The sequence below is a fragment of the Hordeum vulgare genome, chromosome 5H, assembly GCF_904849725.1.
Source record: "Hordeum vulgare subsp. vulgare chromosome 5H, MorexV3_pseudomolecules_assembly, whole genome shotgun sequence".
Taxonomy (NCBI): Eukaryota; Viridiplantae; Streptophyta; class Magnoliopsida; order Poales; family Poaceae; genus Hordeum; species Hordeum vulgare.
The window spans coordinates 89,291,138-89,314,413 of NC_058522.1; positions in this window are offsets into that span (position 1 = coordinate 89,291,138).

Consider the following 23,276-nt stretch of genomic DNA (forward strand, 5'->3'; position numbering starts at 1 on the left):
ATAATTTTTCATTTTTATTTCGAACGAGCTTTTGAGTTGATTATTTTTTCTGCTGATTAATATGCTTTTTTCCCAGGCCGTCGTAATTGTTCAAATTTTTTGAGGTACCATAAGTATACGAAGTATACAGATTGCTACAGACTGGTCTGTTTTTGACAGATTCTGTTTTTGTTGAGTTGGTTGCTTGTTTTGATGAAACTATGGTTAGTATCAGGGAGTACTAGCCATGTAAAAGTGAGAATACAGTATCCCAACATCAATATAGGTAGAATTCAAGTTCGCTACAGTACCAAGAGAAGTGGTAGTTTGTTTTCTTGTGCTAATGTTATCACGAGTTTCTGTTTAAGTTTTGTGTTGTGAAGTTTTCAAGTTTTGGGTGATGTTCTCATGGACGATGGAATAAAGAGTGGCAAGAGCCTAAGCTTGGGTATGCCGAAGGCATCTCAATCCATATTCAAGGATGTCGAAAAAGCCTAAGCTTGGGGATGCCCCGGGAAGGCATCCCCTCTTTCGTCTTCAATCCATCGGTACCATTACTTTGAGCTATATTTGTATTCACCACATGATATGTGTTTTGCTTGGAGGGTCTTGTATCTTAGGAGTCTTTTCTTTTTTTTTGGTCACAATAATCCTTGTTGCACACCTTTTTGAGAGAGAGAGACATGCACTCATCGTGATTTTGCTAGAATGCTCATAGTGCTTCACTTATATGTTTTGAGCTAGATACTTTAGCTCTTGTGCTTCACTTATATCTTTAGAGCACGGCGGTACGTGATTTGGTAGTTGGCTTATGCTATGAAAGTAGTCCTAAATGTGATAGGTACCCAAAGAGGATACAAAAACCTCCATCTTCATGTGCATTGAGTAGAAAGAGAAGTCTTGATTCCTCTCAAATAGTTTTCAGACATGGATTTGGTAATATTAAAAGTCATGTTAGTAGGGTGTTCTGAATATAGAAATACTTGTGTTGAAGTTAGTGATTCCCGTAGCATGCACGTATGGTGAACCGCTATGTTAGGAAGTCGGAGCATAATTGATCTATTGATTTTCATCCTTTGTGTTGAGGTCGGGATCACGCGATGGTTTACACCTACCAACCCTTCCCCTAGGAGTATGCGTTTAGCACTTTGTTTCGATTACTAATAAAAACTTTCGCAATAAGTATGTGAGTTCTTCATGACTAATGTGAGTCCATGGTATAGATGCACTTTCACCTTCCACCATGGACTCACATTAGTCATGAAGAACTCATATACTTATTGCGAAATTTTTCTTAGTAATCGAAACAAAGTGCTAAACGCATACTCCTAGGGGAAGGGTTGGTAGGTGTTAACCATCGCGCGATCCCGACCGCCACACAAAGGATGACAATCAATAAATCGATTATGCTCCGACTTCCTAACATAGCGGTTCACCATACGTGCATGCTACGGGAATCACTAACTTCAACACGAGTATTTCTAGATTCACAACACCCTACTAACATAATTCTAATATTACCATATCCATATCTCGAAACTAATTATGAGGAATCAAACTTCTCTTACTAATCTATGCACTTGAATATGGAAGTTTTTATCATATCCTCTTTGGATGCCTATCATCCTTAGGAATACTTTCATAGCACACGCCAATTACCAAGTTACTTAGAGAGAGCACTCTCAAAAAGATATAAGTGAAGATCGAGAGTTTTTATTTCTTCAAAATATGACACCGCCGTGCTCTAAAAAGATTTAAGTGAAGCACTAGAGCAAAATTATCTAGCTTAAAAGATATAAGTGAAGCTCAATGAGTATTCTAGCAAATTCACGATGAGTGCATGTCCCTCTCAAAAAGGTGTGCAACAAGTATGATTGCGACAAAAAAAAGACTCCTATAATACACGACGCTCCAAGAAAAACACATATCATGTGGTGAATAAAAATATAGCTCCAAGTAACGTTACCGATGGATTGAAGACGAAAGAGGGGATGCCTCCCCTGGGCATCCCCAAGCTTAGGCTTTTCGATGTCCTTGAATTTGGCTTGGGATGCCTTGGGCATCCCCAAGCTTAAGCTCTTTCCACTCTTTGTTCCATTGTCCATGAGAACATCACCCAAAACTTGAAAACTTCATAACACAAAACTTAAATAGAAACTCGTGATATCATTAGCATAAGAAAACAAACCACCAACTCTTTAGGTACTGTAGCAAACTTGATTTCTATTTATATTGATGTTAGATTACTGTATTCTCACTTTTCCATGGCTAGTACCCCCCGATACTATCCATAGTTTCATCAAAATAAGAAATCAACACAACAACAACAGAATCTGTCAAAAACAGACCAGTCTGTAGCAATATGTATACTTCGTATACTTATGGTATCCAAAAATTATGAATAATTATGGAAGTTAGTTCAATATTCATATCAACCAGCATAAAATATAATCAACTCATAAGCTCTTTCTAGATAGGAATTAAAAATAATCTCGTGAGCACAAAGTTTCTGTCTTTTTCAGCATGATCAAACAACCAACACCAAAACTGATCATAAAGGTTCTACTTGGCACAAACACAAAAAACACAATCATAACAGAATTATGATGGTGTGGACACAACAAAATAGAAAACAAAAAGCAAAGATAAATTCATTGGGTTGCCTCCCAACAAGCGCTATTATTTAACGCCCTTAGCTAGGCATAAGGCGATAGAATGAAGTATCGTCGTCTTTGGTTCTCAAACCATAAGTAGCCCTCATCATGGATTCATAAGGCAATCTTATTTTCTTTCTAGGAAATTGTTACATGTCCTTCTTTAATGGAAATTGAAATCTAATATTCCCTTCCATCATATCCATGACAGCACCAATAGTCCTAAGGAAAGGTCTACCAAGAATGATGGGACATGTCGGATTGCAATAAATATCAAGCACAATGAAATCTATGGGTACATAGTTCCTATTTGCAATAATAAGTACATCATTGATCCTTCCCATAAGTTTCTTAACAGCAGAATCCGCAAGATGCAAATTAAGAGAACACTCATCAATCTCATTGAAGCCTAGAACATCACATAAAGACTTTGGAATAGCGGAAACACTAGCACCCAAATCACACAAAGCATTGCATTCATAGTTTTTAATTTTGATTTTGATAGTAGGTTCCCAGTCATCATGAAGTTTTCTAGGAATATATATCTCCAACTCAAATTTCTCTTCAAGAGATTTCATCATAGCATCAACGATATGATCGGTAAAAGCCTTATTTTGGCTATAAGCATGTGGAGAGTTTAGCATGGATTGCATCAAGGAAATACATTCAATCAAAGAGAAACAATCATAATTGAATTCCTTTAAATCCAAAGTAGTAGTTTCATTACTACTCAAAGTTTTGATATCCTCTACTCCACTTTTAGTGCTTTTAGCATCAAGATAAATAGACTCTGAATCATTGGGGCGTTTCTCAACCAAAGTGGATTCATATCCAACCCCATAATCATTAGGATTGACATTAGAAAACGAGGATCCAATAAGAGTCACACCAAACACTTTAAGATCTTCGTGATTCTCATCAGGGGGAGCTCCAGGGGGGCCACAAGCCTGGTAGCCGCGGACCCCCCTGGTCGCGGCTACAGGGCTTGTGGGCCCCCTGTGGGCCTCCTGCCTTGGCCCTCAAGTCCCCCAATCCTCTTCTGTTCTGGAAAAATTCATTTCGGGGATTTTATTCCGTTTGGACTCCGTTCCAAAATCAGATTTGAAAAGAGTCAAAAACACAGAAAAAACACGAACTGGCACTTGGCACTGAATTAATAAGTTAGTCCCAAAAAAGATATAAAAGGTATATAAAACATCCAAAGTTGACAAGATAACAGCATGAAACCATCAAAAATTATAGATACGTTTGAGACGTATCAAGCATCCCCAAGCTTAACTCCTGCTCGTCCTCGAGTAGGGAAGTGATAAAGAATGCATTTTTGATACTTTCATGCTACCTAGCATAGATGTCCTTTGTAATTCCTCTTATGTGGCATGAATGTTCAGATCCATTAGATTCAAAACAATAGTTTGCTATTGACGTGGAGACAATAATACTTCAAGCAAACTAACAATGTAATCATGAACTTTCAAAATAACAAGGCCAAAAGAAAGTTATCCCTACAAAATCATATAGTCTGGCTATGCTCTATCATCCTTGCACAACGAATTTAAATCATGCACAACCTCGGTATTGGCCAAGTAATTGTTTTCACACCTTTACTTTCTCAAACTTTTTCAACTCTCACGCAATACATGAGCGTGAGCCATGGTTTTAGCACTATAAGTGGAATGGAGTGTGGTGGAGGTTGCAAGGCAAACAAGGAGAAGATGGTCACATTGACTAGGCATATCAATGAACTATGGAGATGCTCATCAATAGATATCAATGTGAATGAGTAGGGATTGCCATACAAATGATGCACCAGAGCTAAGAGTAAGTGAAAGCTCTTTAAAGAAAACTAGTGGGTGTGCATCCAACGTGCTTGCTCACGAAGACCTAAGGCAATTTTGAGGAAGCCTATCATTGGAATATACAAGCCAAGTTATATAATGAAAATTTCCCACTAGCTATATGGTGGTGACAAAACGAGAGACTCTCAATCATGAAGATCATGGTGCTTAATAAGCACAAGTGTGGAAAGATAGTAGCACTGTCCCTTCTCTCTTTTTCTCTCATTTTTTTGGTGGGCTCTTTGGCCTCTTTTTATTATTTTTATATTTATATTTATATTTTATTTTTGTGGCCATCTTTGGCCTCTTTTATTTCCTCACATGGGACAATGCTCCATCAATGATGATCATCACACTTACAACTCAAAACTTAGAGCAATGATGACTCTATATGAAATGCCTTCGGTAGTGTACCGTGACAATGATCTAGCATGGCATAGACATCAATGGAAACATCATGCTAGCTATCTTATGATCATGCAATGGCAATGTAGAAGTGGTGGCACATGTCATGGTGGTAGTTGCATGGCAATATATCTCGGAATGGCTTTGAAAAAGCCATAGTAGGTAGGTATGGTGGTTGTTTTGAGGGAGGCTAATGGTGGGTTTTGTGCACCGGTGAAAGTTGCACGGCACTAAAGAAGATAGTGATGGTGGAAGGTGAAAGTGCATCTAAACCATGGACTCAACATTACTCACAAAGAACTCATATACTTGTTGCAAAAGTTTTAGTAGTAATCGAAACAAAGCATTCAACGCATACTCCTAGGGGAAGGGTTGGTAGGTATAAACCATCGCGCGATCCCGACCGCCACACAAAGGATGACAATCAATGAACTAATCATGCTCAGACTTCATCACATAGCGGTTCACCATACGTGCATGCTACGGGAATCACTAACTTCAACACAAGTATTTCTAGATCCACAACACCTTACTAGTATAACTTCAATATTACCACAACCACAACTCAAAACTAATTGAGATGAATCAAACTTCTCTAACTACTCAATGCACATGAAGGTGGAAGTTTTCATATCCCTTTGGATAACTACCCCTTTTGAGACTATTTCCATAGCATAGATCAACTACCACGCCATGCGCTTCCGTGCTCTAAAAGATAGAAGTGAAACACACAGAGCAAAATCAACTAGCTCAAAAGATATAAGTGAAACACATGTGAGTTGAATTGTCTAACCAAAGGATATAAGTGAAGCTCGACAAAATCATGGTGAGTGCATGTCTCTCTCTCTAGGTGTGCAGCAAGGAAGATTGTGACACACTAAAAATAAAAGACTCCTACGATACAAGACGCTCCAAGCAAAACACATAACATGTGGTGAATTAAAATATAGCCCCAAGTAACGTTACCGATGGATTGAAGACGAAAGAGGGGATGCCTTCCCGGGGCATCCCCAAGCTTAGGCTTTTTCGACATCCTTGAATCAACTTGGGGTGCCTTGGGCATCCCCAAGCTTGAGCTCTTGCCACTCTTTATCTCTTTGTCCATAAGAACTTCACCCAAAACTTGAAAACTTCACAACACGAAACTTAAACAGAAACTCGTGATATCATTAGTATAAGGAAGCAAATCACCACTTCCTTAGGTACTGTAGCAAGCTTAAATTCTACTTTTGTTGATATTGGGTTACTGTATTTTCAATCTTCCATGGCTAATACCCCCCGATATTATACATAGTTTCATCAAAATAAGCAACCAACTCAACAAAAACAGAATCTGTTAACAGCACACCAGTCTGTAGCAATCTGTATACTTCGTATACTTCTGGTACTTCACAAATTCTGAAAAATTACGACAGTCTGAGGAATTTGCGTAGCAATTAGCAGCAAAAAAAATCAACTCAAAATCTCTTACAGAAAAAAAAGAAAATTCTTTTCGTGAGCAGAAAGTTTTTGTCTTTTCCAGCACGATCAAACGATCATCCCCAAGACTAATCATAACGGTTTCACTTGGCACAAACGCAAAAGAAACACAAAAAAACACAATCATAACAGAATTATGAAAGTGTGGAAAACACAAAACATAAAGAAAAAGGATAGCTTCGTTGGGTTGCCTCCCAACAAGCGCTAATGTTTAACGCCCTTAGCCAGACATAAGGTGGTGGAATCACGTATAGTCATGTTTGGTGCTCAAACCATAAGTAGTGTGATCATTTATCATCTTAAGATCTTCATCTTTATTGGATTACTCAGCACTAGCTTTAGGAACAAAAACGGACTTGACGGTCTTTTTGAGAGTGAGATTTGGAGTATTGTGCACAACGGCGTCAAGCCTTTGCATCACGTGTTCCAAGGTCAAGGTAGTTCCATTAACCATGAGCGGGGGTGAGCCTACCAAATTCATGATAGCTCCATAGGAGTCAATAGTATGGCTCCCCAAAAAGTTCCCGCCTACGATGGTATCAAGAATATACCTATTCCAAGGAGAGATTCCGACATAAAAACTGTGAAGAAGAACGGTAGTGGATTGCTTACGAGTAGATCTACTTTGAGCATTCCAAATCCTGTACCAAGTGTCCTTTAAATTTTCTTCCTCATTCTGCTTGAAATTGAGAACTTCGTTCTCAGGGGTATCGTTTGGAGTGGTGAGTCTAGCCATTGATGGACTATCCCACACACAAACGAGCAGGAAGTAAGCCAGTGAAATGGGCAAAAGAGATCGGCAAAAAGGCAAATGAAAACGGCAAAGGAGAAAGGCAAATGAAAACAGCAAATGTGAAGTGGGGGAGAGGAAAACGAGAGGCAACTGGCAAAAAAGGTAAATGCAAGAGATGAGTTTGTGACACTTACTTGGATAGATCTTGACTTGATCTCTCCCCAGCAACGGCGCCAGAAATCGGCGTGTTGACGGGAGATTATTCTTGTCTTGATACTCCCCGGCAAGCGATCCTCCCCGGCAACGGCGCCATAAATACTTCTGCTACGGCAACAAAAGACCTTCCCTGGCAACGGCGCCAGGAATCCTTCAGCTACGGGCTATGCCTATAGGGATTTCCTTGGCAAATATGCAAAGGATTCCCCCGCGGCCTTGGAGCCTTGCGTTGGTGTTACCTTGAAGAGGAAAGGGTGATGTAGAACAGCGGCGGTAAGTATTTCCCTCAGTTTGAGAACCAAGGTATCAATCCAGTAGGAGGATCGCGTCAAGTCACAAGTACCTGCACAAACACAAAGAGCTTGCACCCAACGCTATGAAGGGGTTGTCAATCCCTTATAGATTGTTTGCAAAGTGAGAACTGAAAGCAAAAGGTAAACAAAGCAAAGTAAAAGTGAAAGCTGAGATGATAGTTGTGAGTAGACCCAGGGGCCGTGGTGTTCACTAGTGGCTTCTCTCATGAAAGCAACTAGACGGAGGGTGAACGAATTATTGTCGAGCAATTTATAGCACCGCGCAAAGTCATGACATTATCTATGTCAATGATCATACATATAGGCATCAAGTCCAAAACAAGTAGACCGATACTTTCTGCATCTACTACTATTACTCCGCACGTCAACCGCTATCCAGCATGCATCTAGTGTATTGAGTTAATAAGAACAGAGTAATGCCTTAAGCAAGATGACATGATGTATATGAACAATCTCAAATCTATGATGAAATCCCATCTTGTTACCCTTGATGGCAACAACACGATGCGTGCCTTGCTTCCCCTTGTGTCACTGGGAAAGGTCACCGCACGGTATGAATCCAAAACCAAGCACTTCTCCCATTGCAAGAATCATAGATCTAGTTGGCCAAACAAAACCCAAGACTCGGAGAGACTTACAAGGATATCAAATCATGCATATAAGAAATCAGCAAAGACTCAAATATAATTCATAGATAATCTGATCACAAATCCACAATTCATCGGATCTCGACAAACACACCGCCAAAGAGGATTACATCAGATAGATCTCCATGAAGATCATGGAGAATTTTGTATTGAAGATCCAAGAGAGAGAAGAAGCCATCTAGCTACTAACTACAGACCCGTAGGTCTGAAGTAGACTACTCACGAGTCATTGGAGAGGCAATGATGTTGATGTGGAAGCCCTCCAGCTCCAAAGTCCCCTCCGGCAGGGCACCAGGAAGGGTCTCCAGATGAGATCTCGCAGAAACGGAAGCTTGCGGCGGCGGAAAAGTGGTTTCGTGGACGCCCTGATTTTTTCTGGGACTTTAGGGAATATATAGGCCAAAGAGCTAGGGCAGGGGAGCTCCAGGGAGGCCACAAGCCTGGTGGCCGCGGGCCCCCCTGGCCGCGGCAACAGGGCTTGTGGGCTCCCTGTGGGCCCCCTGCCTTGGCCCTCAAGTCCCCCGATCTTCTTATGTTCTGGAAAAATTCATTTCGGGGATTTTATTCCGTTTGGACTCTGTTCCAAAATCAGATCTGAAAAGAGTCAAAAACACTGAAAAAACAGGAACTGGCACTTCACACTGAATTAATAAGTTAGTCCCAAAAAAGATATAAAAGGTATATAAAACATCCAAAGTTGACAAGATAACAGCATGAAACCATCAAAAATTATAGATACGTTTGAGACGTATCAGAGGCGCCCCGCGCGGTTCCCGACTCCGTGTGGGGAAAGTGTCCCCCAGTAGGGTGTCTTCGACGTGGCCCTCCTGTGCGCCAGGCCGAGCCTTTGGGCGGCCCAGCTCCTCCCCAGCGCCAGTGGGCGCAGGATGCCCCTGTGATAACCCATTTTTTTCCCAATTTTGTTATCACCTGAAACTTCAAAAATCCATTCGCAATTCATTTGAGCCCCAAATTTGATGATTCAAATTTCTACAGGTTCCTAACATGAAGACATATCCATATATGTGCATTGCACATTTTTTCAAAAGACTTTTCTGTGGGGTTAATATTCAAATGCTCATTTGAATATTTGAAACACCACCTTTCAAAAATCCTAGAGGATTCAAATCAACTCCAAATGGAGTGATTCCAATTTCTAGAGTCTTATAATATCATGCACTCTTTTTTCAACCTTAGTCAACATTTCCCTTTGTCATGATTCTGTTGCATCAAATAAATAGCTCATTTTTTCTATTTATCCAATGTTAGAAAATCCCTAGAATATTCATACCAACTCCAAATCGAGTGAAACAACTTCCTAAATGTTTCTAAAATCATTCTATGTTAAATGAGTGCCTACACTCATTTTTACCAGAATGTTTTTTGTAGGCTTCTTAAAGGATCACATATTCCTCCTTTCGTCCATTCAAAAACCCCTCATGGTCCAAATCTCCTAGAGAAAGCTTCGGGTATTTTTCTTATGACCAGAGAGGTCCAAGAAAAATTAAACTCCTATTTATACAACACCTTTGTTTCTACTTGCTGTGTGGCTTACTGTGATTGTTTCCGACAATAGTTGACGGAGTACTCGGAGTTGGACCGGAAGACCTCGAAGACCCCGAGGACTTATGCGAGCAAAGGCAAGGAGCCCTTTGACCATGTATGAGAAAATGTTTTAAGCATGGCATATTGATTACTTTATTCCGATGCATATAGTTAAGATTAATTGGTACACCCCGACATGGTGTTTCTGATGGCTCCTCCAGAGCACTTGCATTGAGCATGACCCTACCATCAATGAGGGACACGCTGATAAAAAGTTGACAAGTAATAGTAGTGCTACGCATAGGATGAGCATATGGATTGTGATGGTAACACAAAGATGAAAACAAAGGTTTTACGAAAACTCCGTCGGGTGCCACTAATGCCCGAGGGTGATGGTGTTGAGCTGGATGACCACTTGAGAAAGAAGTGGTGTACTGGAAAGGTTTTGTGTGAGTGGTTTCGGAAATGGGATTAGATTTATGATGTGTCGACCGTCCCAACCTTACATGTGCGACCACGATACCCCTTTATGTGACGGGGCTTTGTTGATTACTTTGGTCGATGCTAGTAAAGAGTGTGCATTACTAGTGGCGGGAGTGATATGTGGTCACTCTCGTGACGGGGTCGTACCAGGTAGGTTGACTATGTCGGTTTTTACGTGTTTCGGGCACACCGCTGGTCCCGCGTGGATGATACGATCTAGAGTCAATGCTCGTAAGACGTACATTATTTGGGTTGGGTACCAATCGGGTGGACTCTTTGTCTAGTGTCGTTAGGGGAAAGGCATTCATCGGGTACTTACCTAGGGTATGATATATACCGTGAGTCGTGGATGACACGGAAGTTTCCCGGATCTCGTGGGTACAGCGTACAACCTCTGCAGTGTGTCAAACTATTCGAATAGCCATGTCCATGGTCAAGGACAATTGAGTGGTGGTGCTTAAACTACGGTCAATCGTTACCGCATATACCAAGTGTGTGTATGTGTGGTTGAGAAAGATGATATGTCAAGTTCGGTGACTTGGCATATAGGGTAAACCAGAGGTGTTCAACCCTCAGCAGATATGTTGATGTCTGCAACCTGTTCTTATGATTACCATCTAGCTTATGATGCATATCCATACAAGTAATTGACGATGCTTATTCTTAAGTAAAACTTGCTTTCCGCAAAGGTTGCATATTACTTTATTATTGTACCAACTGCATTATCCACATCATGGGCTGCGTGCGAGTATGTTCAGAGTACTTATTGGCTTGCCACTGGTTATTTCATTGACCAGGTATGAGAGGACAGGAAATGGTGAAGAGTAACTTGGTGACATTCCTGCGGTCTAGGACGCTTCCAAGTGAGAATGTGTGTAGGTTAAGGCTGATGGCATGGGTTCACGCTTTTGACCAATATCTCCGCTATTGGTCAAGTTTGGTGTGCTGGCCTTCAAGGCCCTATATATGTAAGACTTGATCGCAATGGTCATTTACTGTATCAGACGATATGTATGGATGTAAGACTCTTTTTATTCAGTTTTTGTGTGTTTGGTGAACATTGTTCTCTCGGATCACTTAGCACGTTCATTCGGCGATCTCGACTCGTAAGTCGGGGTGCCCACAACCACTCAGGTTTCAGACCTACTTCAGCCTCTCTGCCGACAACCTAGCTCACAATATGATCAAGGAGCAGGTGATGCTTCACCAAGAAGTCCATCATGTCCAAGAGCTACTCCGCCAAGAAAATATGAAGACGAGCAGGATCAAGAAAGAAGGAGCACTCGGAGGACAGCCCGCTGTTGCATACAGAGGAGGAATACCACCACATAAGGTCACCCCTATTCAGAGTCGCCGCATGACCGCCGAGGATTATACATAACTCCTCACCTCTTCTCCGACGAAGCGCCGTCGTGGTGGACCTCTTCCTTCCCCCACACCCTTGACGGGAGATGATGCCCGCACAGATAATGATGAGGAGGAAGACCCCGAGGAGCGTGAGTATGAGATCGAGCAATCTGCCACTTAGGATGGACGTCTTAGGGCAAGCTAGGAGTTCCCATGCGATGTCGAGTCTGTGTAATGGTTCATATGAAACAATGTATGCTTTGTTGTGTGTGCTTTCTGTTTGTGTCTTGATGCTAGCCGTGCTTTTTCCCTAGGCAACATGTAAGTGGCTACATCGCTTATCTTAATTAAATGTATTTGCATAGGGTTCTTCGACCCTTCTTGTTTGATACACTTGCACCATACCAAAACCCCCTTATGTAGGCACGTTTCTCCCTTATGCTTTCCTCTCGACCATTTTGGGATATTGACCTGACTGCTCCAAACAGGATGGTGATTGCTACTCACACCAGTACCTTCGCCCACCCCAGCACTGGCAGATCCAGCTAGCAGCCAGGAGCCGGGGGGTCTGCACAAGCTGGAGTTCACCAGGAGTAGCCGCAAGGCGATATTCCCCCGCCACCGCCTCCTCCGAAGAACCTGACTCTGGCTCGGTTCCTTGAGGCTCTCCGAGAGGAACGCCAAGCCAACAACTCCACTATCCAGCAGATAACTCGGGCTTAGTGAACAACTCGTCGCAGAGTGAAAATGGCAATGGTCGCTCCACTCTATCGGAGTTCATGAGGACTACGCCTCCAATATTCACTGAGACAACTGAGCCCCTGAATGTCGATGACTGGATCCGCACCATTGAAGACCTCCTCGTGCTGGTTAAGTGCACCGACGATCGTGAAAAGGTTCTCTATGCCTCTCACTATCTCGGATGCACTGCCAGGGCTTGGTGGGACGTGTTCCAAATCATGCAAGGCACGCGTGTTATCACTTGGGTTGTCTTCCATGACGGGTTGCATGCTTCTCACATTCCTCCGGGAGTAATGAATATCAAGAAGCGGGAGTTCCGTGTACTAAAGCAAGGGAGCGGCACAATCAAGGAGTACCTGCAAAAGTTTAACCTCTTGTAGAGGTATGCACCTGAGATGTCAGCACTGAAGCCACCAAGGTGGAACGCTTCATGGAAGGGCTTCAGCAGTCGCTGCAATGTCAACTTGTTGTCTATGACTCTCGGACCTTCTGTGATCTGGTGAATAAGGCTCTCATGCTTGAAGACAAGCGTCGTGCTATGGACGATACTCGCAAGCGCAAGTTGATGGGAAATGGTAGTTCCAGCAACCAGAAGGCTTGTCTGTGGCAGACAGCCCCGACAAGGCCTAACTATGAGCAACAGCAGTACAAGACTCCTGCACCTCGCCCAAGCTTTCAGCCTCAGCAGTATGCCAACCCCAAGCCGGCGTACAACCTGCCCAACAACACTGGGGGAAAGCCCAACAACTCGGGGCAGATCACTTGCTTTGGGTGTGGACACCCTGGGCACTACTCCAGGCAATGCCCCAACAAGAAGCCCGATGCACCGCGCCCCAATGCGCCGAATCAAGGATAGGTTCATGGAGCACCAAACAAGAATCAGGCTTCCCTCAACCAGCAATACCATAGCAGGGGACGCGTGAACCACATCTCCGCAGAGGAATCCCAAGAAGACCTGGACTGCATACTGGGTACGTTTCTCGTCAACTCCACGCCAACAACAGTATTGTTTGATTGTGGCGCTTCACATTCTTTTTTCACCCAAAAGTTTGCTATAAAGAGTGGCTGGAAACCTACATTCCTAAATGGTCAAATGGTGGTACAAACAGCAGGTGCAGTATTAAGGACCAACATAGGATGTAGGGGAGTTGGGATCACCATTAACGGAGTAGACTTCATAGCAGAGCTCATCGTTCTTAAGTCACAAGGCTTGGACGTGATCCTTGGTATGGACTGGTTGGCCAAGCACGAGAGCATACTAGACTGCACCAATAGGGCTATTACCATGACCAGTGACCAAGGAATCAAAGTCAAATATGTTCCTGAGCCTACCTCCGCTCAAGTCCCTCGGGTTAACTGTCTTTCAGGAAATGAGTTTGATCAAGTGCCAGTGGTATGTGAATATCCGGACGTCTTTCTCGATGAACTGCCTCGGATGCCCCCTGATCGAGACATCGAGTTCATCATTGAACTCTGATACGTCCATTTTGCATCATGCTTTCATGTTGATATTTATTGCTTTATGGGCTGTTTTATTACTTTATGGTACCATATTTATGCCTTTTCTCTCTTATTTTGCAAGGTTTATTTGAAGAGGGAGAATTCAGGCAGCGGGAATTCTGGACTGGAAAAGGAGCAAATCTTAGTCCACTATTCTGCACATCTCCAAATGCCCTGAAAAGTTACGTGGATTTTTTTGGGATTATATAAAAAATATTGGGCGAAAGAAGTACCAGAGGGGGGCTGCCAGGGCGCCACAAGCCCTGCCACCGCCACCCCCCTGGTGGTGGAGGGCAAGCTTGTGGGCTCCCTGACGGCCCACTAGCCCCCCTCTTTTGCTATATGAAGGGTTTTGGTCCAGAAAAAATCATTCGGGAGCTTTTTCGTAGTTTCTCCGCCGCCACGAGGCGAAACTTTAGCAGATCCAATCTAGAGCTCCGACAGGACGATCCTGCCGGGGAAACCTCCCTCCCGGAGGGGGGAAATCGTCGCCATCGTCATCACCAACACTCCTCTCATTGGAGGGGAGGCATTTTCATCAACATCTTCATCAGCACCATCTCCTCTCCAATCCCTAGTTCATCCCTTGTAATCAATCTCCGTCTCACGACTCCGATTGGTACTTGTATGGTTGCTAGTAGTGTTGATTACTCTTTGTAGTTGATGCTAGTTGGATTACTTGGTGGAAGAGTTTATGTTCAGATCCTTGATGCTATTCATTACACCTCTCATCATGATTATGATTATGCTTTGTGAGTAGTTACTTTTGTTCCTGAGGACATGGGATAAGTCATGCTGATAATAGTCATGTGAATTTGATATTCGTTTGGTATTTTGATATGGTGTATGTTGTCTTTTCCTCTAGTGGTGTTATGTGAATGTCGACTACATAACACTTCACCATATTCAGGCCTAGAGGAAGGCATTGGGGAGTAGTAAGTAGATGATGGGTTGCTGGAGTGACAGAAGCTTAAACCCCAGTCTATGCGTTGCTTTGTAAGGGGCTGATTTGGATCCACTAGTTTAATGCTATGGTTAGACATTGTCTTAATTCTTCTTTTGTAGTTGTGGATGCTTGCGAGAGAGGTTAATCATAGGTGGGATGCTTGTCCAAGTAAGGGCAGTACCCAAGCGCCGGTCCACCCACATATCAAACTATCAAAGTAACAAACGTGAATCATATGAACATGATGAAACTAGCATGACAGAAATTCCCGTGTGTCCTCGGGAGCGTTTTTCCTCCTATAAGACTTTGTTCAGGCTTGTCCCTTGCTACAAAAGGGATTGGTCCACTTGCTGCACCGTTGCTACTACTTGTTACTTGTTACTTTTCGCTTGCTACGTTTCACCTCGCTACACAATCACTTGTTACCGCTACTTTCAGTGCTTGCAGTTATTAACTTGCTGAAAACCGTTTATCAGAGCCTTCTGCTCCTCGTTGGGTTCGACACTCTTACTTATCGAAAGGACTACGATTGATCCCCTATACTTGTGGGTCATCAAACTCATGCCCGGATCAAGGCCTATCTATAAGAAGCCCTATAGGATGGGATCCAAGGAATTGGCAGAGTTGAAGAAGAAGCTAGCCGAGCAGCTCAAGAAGGGATTCTTTCGTCCTAGTGCCTCTCCTTGGGGATCACCTGTTCTATTTGTGTCCAAGAAGGATGGGACTATAAGGCTCTACGTTGATTACCGCTCCCTCAATGAAGTCACGATAAATAACAAGTATCCACTCCCCAAGATTGAAGACCTATTCGATCAGTTGAATGGTGCCAAGGTATTCTCCAGGATCGATCTCAGTTCTGGGTACTACCAACTAAAGATTCGGCCCGAAGACATACCAAAGACAGAATTTGTGACCAGGTATGGCCTGTACGAGTGCACGGTCATGTCATTTGGGTTGACCAATGCCCGAGCCTACTTCATGTACCTCATGAACTAAGTCTTCATGGAATACCTGGACAAGTTTGTCGTCGTCTTCATCGATGACATACTCATCTTCTCCAAATCTGAAGAAGAGTATGAGCAACACTTGAGGATGGTGTTGGAAAAAACTTTGATAGCATCAACTTTATGCTCAATTTAGCAAGTGCGAATTTTGGCTACGTGAAGTTGGATTCTTGGGTCATACCATGACGACAGATGGATTGCAGTCGATCCCGCCAAGATTACTACGGTAACAAACTCGGAGTCGCCAATCGATGTGAAGGAAGTCAGAAGCTTCCTCGGACTTGCGAGATATTACCACAAGTTCGTGGAAGGATTCTCTTGCATCGCCCGACCAATGACTGAGCTCTTGAAGAAGGGGCAAAAGTTCAAATGGACGCTGGAGTGAGAAGAAAGCTTCCAAGAACTAAAGAAGAGGTTAACCACCGCCCAAGTACTGGCCGCTCTAGATATCAACAAAGAGTTTGTGATATACTGTGATGCATCAAGGATCGGGCTCGGTGGCATTCTGATGCAAGACGGCAGGGTCGTGGCTTATTTGTCACGACAACTGCGCCCTCATGAAGAGAACTACGCCACTCATGACCTCGAGTTGGCGGCCGTAGTTCATGCCTTGAATACATGGCGGAATTACCTTTTAGGTAAGCGATGCGAAATATACACCGACAACAAGAGTCTGAAGTATATTTTTACTCAGAAGGAATTGAATATGAGGCAGCAAAGATGGTTGGAGTTGATTAAAGACTACGGCCTTAGCATTCAATACCATCCTGGTAAGGCCAACGTGGTAGCAGACGCCTTGAGCCGAAAGGCTTGCACCTTGAATGTTATGATCAAGGAAAGGCTACCCACCCTATATGAGGAGTTGGAAAGCTTTGGGTTGGAGCTAGTCGAACAAGGATTCCTGGGAAACCTCGAAGCCAAACCCACGCTGATGGATGCCATTAAAAAGGCCCCAAAGGGACACGAGAGCATCGAAGGCATTAAGAGGAAGATCAAGGAAAGCAAAGCGCCATGATTCTCACTGGATGAACATGTAGTTTTGTGGTTTGGGAATCGCATAGGCGTACCCAACAAGGCTGAACTCAAGAACATAATCTTGCAAGAAGCCCACGACACTCCATACTCAATTCGCCCCGGTGGGACCAAGATGTATCAAGACCTTAGAGAAAGATTCTGGTGGCATGGCATGAAGAGGGAAATAGCTTCATATATCGCCAAATGCGATGTATGCCAACGAGTCAAAGTTGAGCACCAGTGACCTGCTGGGCTACTACAACCTCTCCACGTGCCTGAATGGAAGTGGGATAAAGTCGGTATGGACTTCATCACCGGTCTGCCTAAGTCAGGCAAGGGACATGACTCCATATGGGTCATTGTTGACCATATGGGTCAACACCATGTATGATGGTAGCCAGCCGACCACTATCCATCCATCATATCGTGAGTCTTCATGGGGTTCCCAAAGAGATTGTGTCCGACTGGGCACGCAATTCACCTCAAGGTTCTCAAAGAAGTTCCAAGAAGCTCTGGGAACCAAACTCTCCTTCAACACCGCCTTCCACTTGTATACCAGTGGGAAGACAGAACGAGTAAATCAGATACTTGAGGATATGCTCCGCGCTTGTGTCTTGGCACACGGTACCAAATGGGAAGAATGTGTGCCTTTTGCTGAGTTCTCTTATAACAACATCTATCAGTCCAGTCTCCAGATGGCCCCATTTGAGGTGTTGTACGGATGTAAGTGTCGTACTCCCCTTAACTGGTCCGAGACTGGTGAAAGATTGATTTTCGGGCCACACATCCTCCGCGAAGCCAAGGAGAAGGTGCAACTCGTCAGGGAGCACCTAAAGGTTGCCAAGTCGTGACAAAAGAGCTACGCGGATTCACACCACCGAGAAGTGGAGCTCAACCCTGGAGATCACGTGTACCTCTGTGTCACGCCTCTCAAGGGAACAAAGCATTTCCACGTCAAGGGAAAGCTTGCTCCAAGGTACATTGGACCTTTTAAGATCACTCCAAGGCATGGAGAACTTGCTTACCAGTTGGAGCTACATCCAGAACTTTCGGGTGTGCACAACGTATTCCTCGTGTCACAACTCCGGAAGTGCCTTCACGCGCCAAGCCGTCCAGATCTTCATAAGAACATCTGCCATAAAGCTATTGACCTTCAACCAGACCTCACTTATCACGAGAGACCGATCTGCATTCTGGACGAAGCCGAGCGTTGTACCCGAAACCGAACCATCAAGTACTTCAAGGTCCAGTGGAGAAACCACACCGAGGCAGAGGCAACATTGGAACGCGAAGACTACCTTAGATCTGAGTCTCCGTACCTTTTTAGCACCTAGCTTAGGAATCTCGGGGGCGAGATTCTTGTAAGGGGGGTAGGTCTGTCACACCTTGTTTTCACATCACTTTGTCTCTGTTGTCTTCCTTTCAAAATTTGGTATAAATTATTTTTTTAAGTAAATGTTATGAGTGCCTTGATTGCCATTGTGTGTATGTGTGCTTGTGAATAGATCTCTAAGAACAAATTTTTATAAAATATTATTTCCATGAAAATCCTTTTTAATTATTTTGGTAAACCAAAAACCTTGCTTTGGGGTTTGCACTACAAGTCCCTCATTTAAGGAAGTGCCTTCACCCAAAGATTGTATTCTGATTCTAATATTAATATAAATCTTAAAAACCATAAAATAATTATTTTTAAAGTCATTTTCCTATTTTATTTATATATCCTTTTCTAAGGCCAGAAATGATATTTTTGGGTGAAAAATTATTTTTCTACCTTCGAAAAATTTGAGAAAATTTAGGAAAACTCATAGGACATATATTTTCATACATAAGAGTTCAACCCATAGTCCTGTTCAAAATATTAGAGCAAACCTTTGAAAATCAATTTTGTCTGTGTTGACCTTTTGGAATATTTCCAAAGAAAATATTCTCAATAAATTTCCAGAAAATTCTAGAATGTCCCACATGCTATATTTGGTGATCATGTCAAGTTTAACCTCTATATAAGGTGATTTGATTCACCAAATAATTGAGAAACCCTTTCTGTCCAGAATCAAATTGGAGCAACTCTACATTGCCAACTTTGTCCATTTGGTCTCAAACTTTCCAGGAGTGCTCAATACCCCGAATAAGGAGATCATGCAAAGATTTGGATTTGTGGGAATTGATTTTCTCACATCTTCTCACAAGATGGCAAATCTGCCCATTTGTGGGTATTTTCAAGTTTACATTGTCAAACTTGTCCAATGAAGCTCAAATTTGATAGATCCTCCTAATTATATCCAAAACCAAATCCTGTTAACTCTCAGTGCATTTGGAGGAGGTTAACTTCCCCAAACATGCATCAAAAACCTTCTGCCGGATTTGAAAATTAGCATCTAGCACCCTCCACACTTACTCCCTTCGCTCCAAACTCATGTCACAGACTGCCTGTGCCTCCCCACAACTGCAGACGAGAGGCCCGACACTGGTTAAATGAGAGGGAGCCAAAACATCCATTTTAGCTCCTCAATCAAGACTGACAGCATCACTTTACCTCTCTCCCCTTGGCCAGCTTGATTCCTCTCGGTCCCTAGCATACAAGGAGCATCTAAACCCTCTCCCAGACACCCCAGCATGGCTAAGACGCGCCAGAGCATGCCAGCATGCCATGGCATGCCAAAGCTGCGCTCTGGACGTGCAACAGGGCGCACCCGAGCCCAAGGGGGCCAACGCCGGCAAGTTCTTGCCTCCTCCCGTTGCCCCTCTTTGACCACATCGACGATCGAGTCCAGGGCATCGTCGGGTCCCTCTTCTTTCCCTCTCCTCTGCCCCTGGCGACGTGTGCCCATGCGCGGCCGAAGCGGCCAGAAGAACCTCGCCATCTCGATGCGCCCAGAGACTGTCCCCGCTCCTCCTGAAGATGCCGCGCGGTCTAAAACCGTGTTCGCAATACCACATGTTCGCTCCTAAGCCCTCTCTCCCTCTCGGGTCACAGCAGCAAAACAGTTGGCGCACCACCGTTCAGTAACTCATTGCTCGCCTATTTAAAGGCTCCCCCGCTCTCCCTCGCACCACCAGAGCATCCCTCTCCTCCCCAATCGACCACCCCGAGCACCCACTTGAGCTAAAAGAGCCATGGTACTCAAGATCGACCGAGGTGCCGCCGTGTCGGGGCTCCGTTGATCTTGGGCTACAAACACACTCCAGAGCTCCTTTCACTCCCCATGTGACCGCAAAGACCTCCCGAACCTTCTCTACCACTCCCCCGTCCTTCTCCCCGCTCGAAGCACCGTTTCCAGCACCTTTCCGAAAGGTCTCCGCCGCGGCTTCATCGTTGCCGGCGACACATGCCACCTTCGTCATCCCCTCGACCCCCATATGGTAGGCGGAAGTGCCACGAGTCCATTCTCGTGCTCGCTTGGCCTCGAGAACCCCGGAGTTGCCGCCGGTGAGCCGCCCCTCCTCTTTGTCCAGAGGTAGGAGACGACCCCGACAGCAGGGCCCCCACCTGTCGACGGCCTCTCTCCCCCCCTCTCTTCTCTCTGTCGCTGGCCACATGGGCCCATGCGCCAGGTTTGAACCTGACGGCGCACGCACCTGGGCTGGCTGGCTGGCTGGCCGGTTGGCCAGCTGGGCAGGCCCAACTGCTGGCCGAGCGAGGCCAGTGAGCTGGTTCCTTTTTGTTTATTTTTATTTCTGGTTTAAAAAAATAAATCCACAAGATTAATTCCTTATCCAATCTTAAATATTTTTCCATCATAATTCTTGTAAAATTATGTAGTATTTAACAGTACTGCTTGTGGAATTTTTATGAAAACTTTTATGCACAGGTTTATTTTAAAACCTAGTTTAAGTATTTTTAACTTCTGTTAAAAAAACTTTTAAAAACTTTTTCATTCCAAAACTAGAAAGGAATATTTTGATGAATAATAATAGGATTTTACAGAATAGGATAACATTTTTAATGTGAGTTTGTACTCTGTTTTTGGTTGTGGTCCTTATTATTGTTATTGCTATTACGACGATAGATCACGCGTTTGACGAAGGACTTGGACCCAAAGACCTCGAAGACCCCGGATATCTAGCTGATCAAGGCAAGCAGCCCTTTGACCATGTCTAAGAAAATATTTTTATGCATGCCACGTTGATTATTTTATCCCGATGCATATGATCATGATTAAACGGTAAACCCTCGGTATGGAGTTATCGATGGCTCCTCGGAGCACTTGCATTTGAGCATGACCTTACCATCTATGAGGGTCACGCTGATAAGAATTTGACAAGTAGATAGTAGTGCTATGCATGTGATGACCATATGCATGGTGATGGTAACACAAAGGTGATATAAAAGGTTTTCGAAAACCCCGTCGGGTGCCACAAATGCTCGAGGGTGTTCGTGTTGAGCTGGATGACCACTTTGAGAAATAAGTGGTGTACCGGAAAGGTTTTGTGTGAGTGATTTCGGAAATGGGATTAGATTTAAGATTTGTCGATCGTCCCAACCTTACATGTGAGACCACGATACCCATTTATGGGCCGGGGCTTTGTTGACTACTCTGGTTGTGCTAGCAAAGAGCTCACATTACTAGTGGCGGGAGTGATATGGTCACTATCGTGTCGGGGTCTTGCCAGGTAGGACGACTATGTTGTTTTTACATGTGTCGGGCACACCGTTGGTCCCCGCATGAATGATATGATCTAGAGTTGGTGCTCGTAATACGTACATCATGTGGGTTGCGTATCAATTGAGTGGACTCTTTGTCTAGTATCGCCAGGGAAAGGCAATGATCGGGTACTTACCTCGGGTATGTTATACCGCGAGTCGTGGATGACGCGGAAGTTTGCCGGATCTCGTGGATACAATGCGCAACCTCTGCAGAGTGTAAAACTATTCGAATAGCCGTGTCCACGGTCAAGGACAGTTGGGTGGTGTTGCTTAAACTACGTCAGTGTTTTCCGCATAAACCAAGTGTGCGTGTGTATAAATGTGTTACATGAGAAAGTGATTACTTGGGTCAAGTCTGGTGACTTGACATGGAGGGTGAACATTAGGTGTTCGGCCATCGTAATATTTATGTTGATACATGTAACATGTTCTTATGGTTACTATTTACGTAGTAGTGATGCATGACCATCTAAATACTTAACCATGTTTATGCATAAATAAAACCCGCTTTCCGCTAAGGCTGCATTATACTTCATATTGCACTCAATTACATAATCCGCATCATAGGCTGTTTGCGAGTACATTCAAAGTACTCATTGGCTTGACACTAGTTATTTTATTGGCCAGACATAGAGGAACCAGAATATGAAGAAGAATTCGTCGTCGGAGACGGACATGCGAACTAGGACGCTTCCGAGTTAGTTAGCCTGTTCGTTAAGGCTAATGACACGGGTTCACATTTACTAAGATTTCCGCTAGTGGTTGAGTTGGTGTGATTGGCCTTCATGGCCCTATCTATGACTTGACCATAATGGTCATTATTTGTATCAGACGTTATTTATGGATGTAAGACTCTTGTTATTCAGTAGCTGTGTGTTCAGTGACCATTGATCTCTGGGATCACTGTACACGTTCATTCGGTGGTCTTGACTCGTAAGTCGGGGTCCCCACACACAGGTACGGGAGGAGGCGTCAGAACTGGGCGGCGGCGAAGACGGGGCTGGGGCAAGGTGAGGCTAGCTGTCGGCGCTGTCGGTAAGGGTGGAGAATGACCAATGTGCCACCGACTGGCGGCTAGGGATGGAATACGACTGCGTCGTCCGCGTCCGTTTTGTGTCCGCGTCGGCCCAAATCAGGCTCAAAATTGGATCGGCAGGCGGACAAAAAGCGAACGCGCGTCTTCTCTGTTCGCGCAAACTCAAACAGACAACGACGGACGAAATGGATAGTTCTGTTGGAGTTGCTCTTATCTCTTCTTTGATAGAAAGTTGTCTTTTCTTCATATCCATATGGATTAAAAAAAAAAGATTACAAGAAATTTGTGTACCGCGGTTAGAATGTTAGACTATAGGTACACGAAAAAGAGGTAGTACACGCCAAGAAAAGAAAATTCTACATATATAGACGGGACAGCTTTTCAAAAATGATGCCACCAGTGTACGTCAGAGGGAGGAGCCGACGGCGCAGCACGGCACCGCCGCGTTCCGGCCGCTTTCTCTTCCTCCTGCGCGGTCCCTTCGTCTGCAGCCGTGGCGCCCCGGGGCACACGTCGGGCGCCCGCAGCCGGTGGCTCGGCGACGTCGGCGTCAAGTAACCCATCTCCTCGTAACCATTAGCGTCGCCGTTGTCCTCCACATGTGAGGCTTCCATGTGAGCCAGGACGGACACTTCCTCCGTCGCCGGCACGCCGCCGTCCGAGGTCATGCCCTGCGCTTCGCGGGCGGCGTAGCTGTTCCGCCGATCCATGAACATGCGTACGCGCGAGAGACCGACCGCCTCGTGAGAG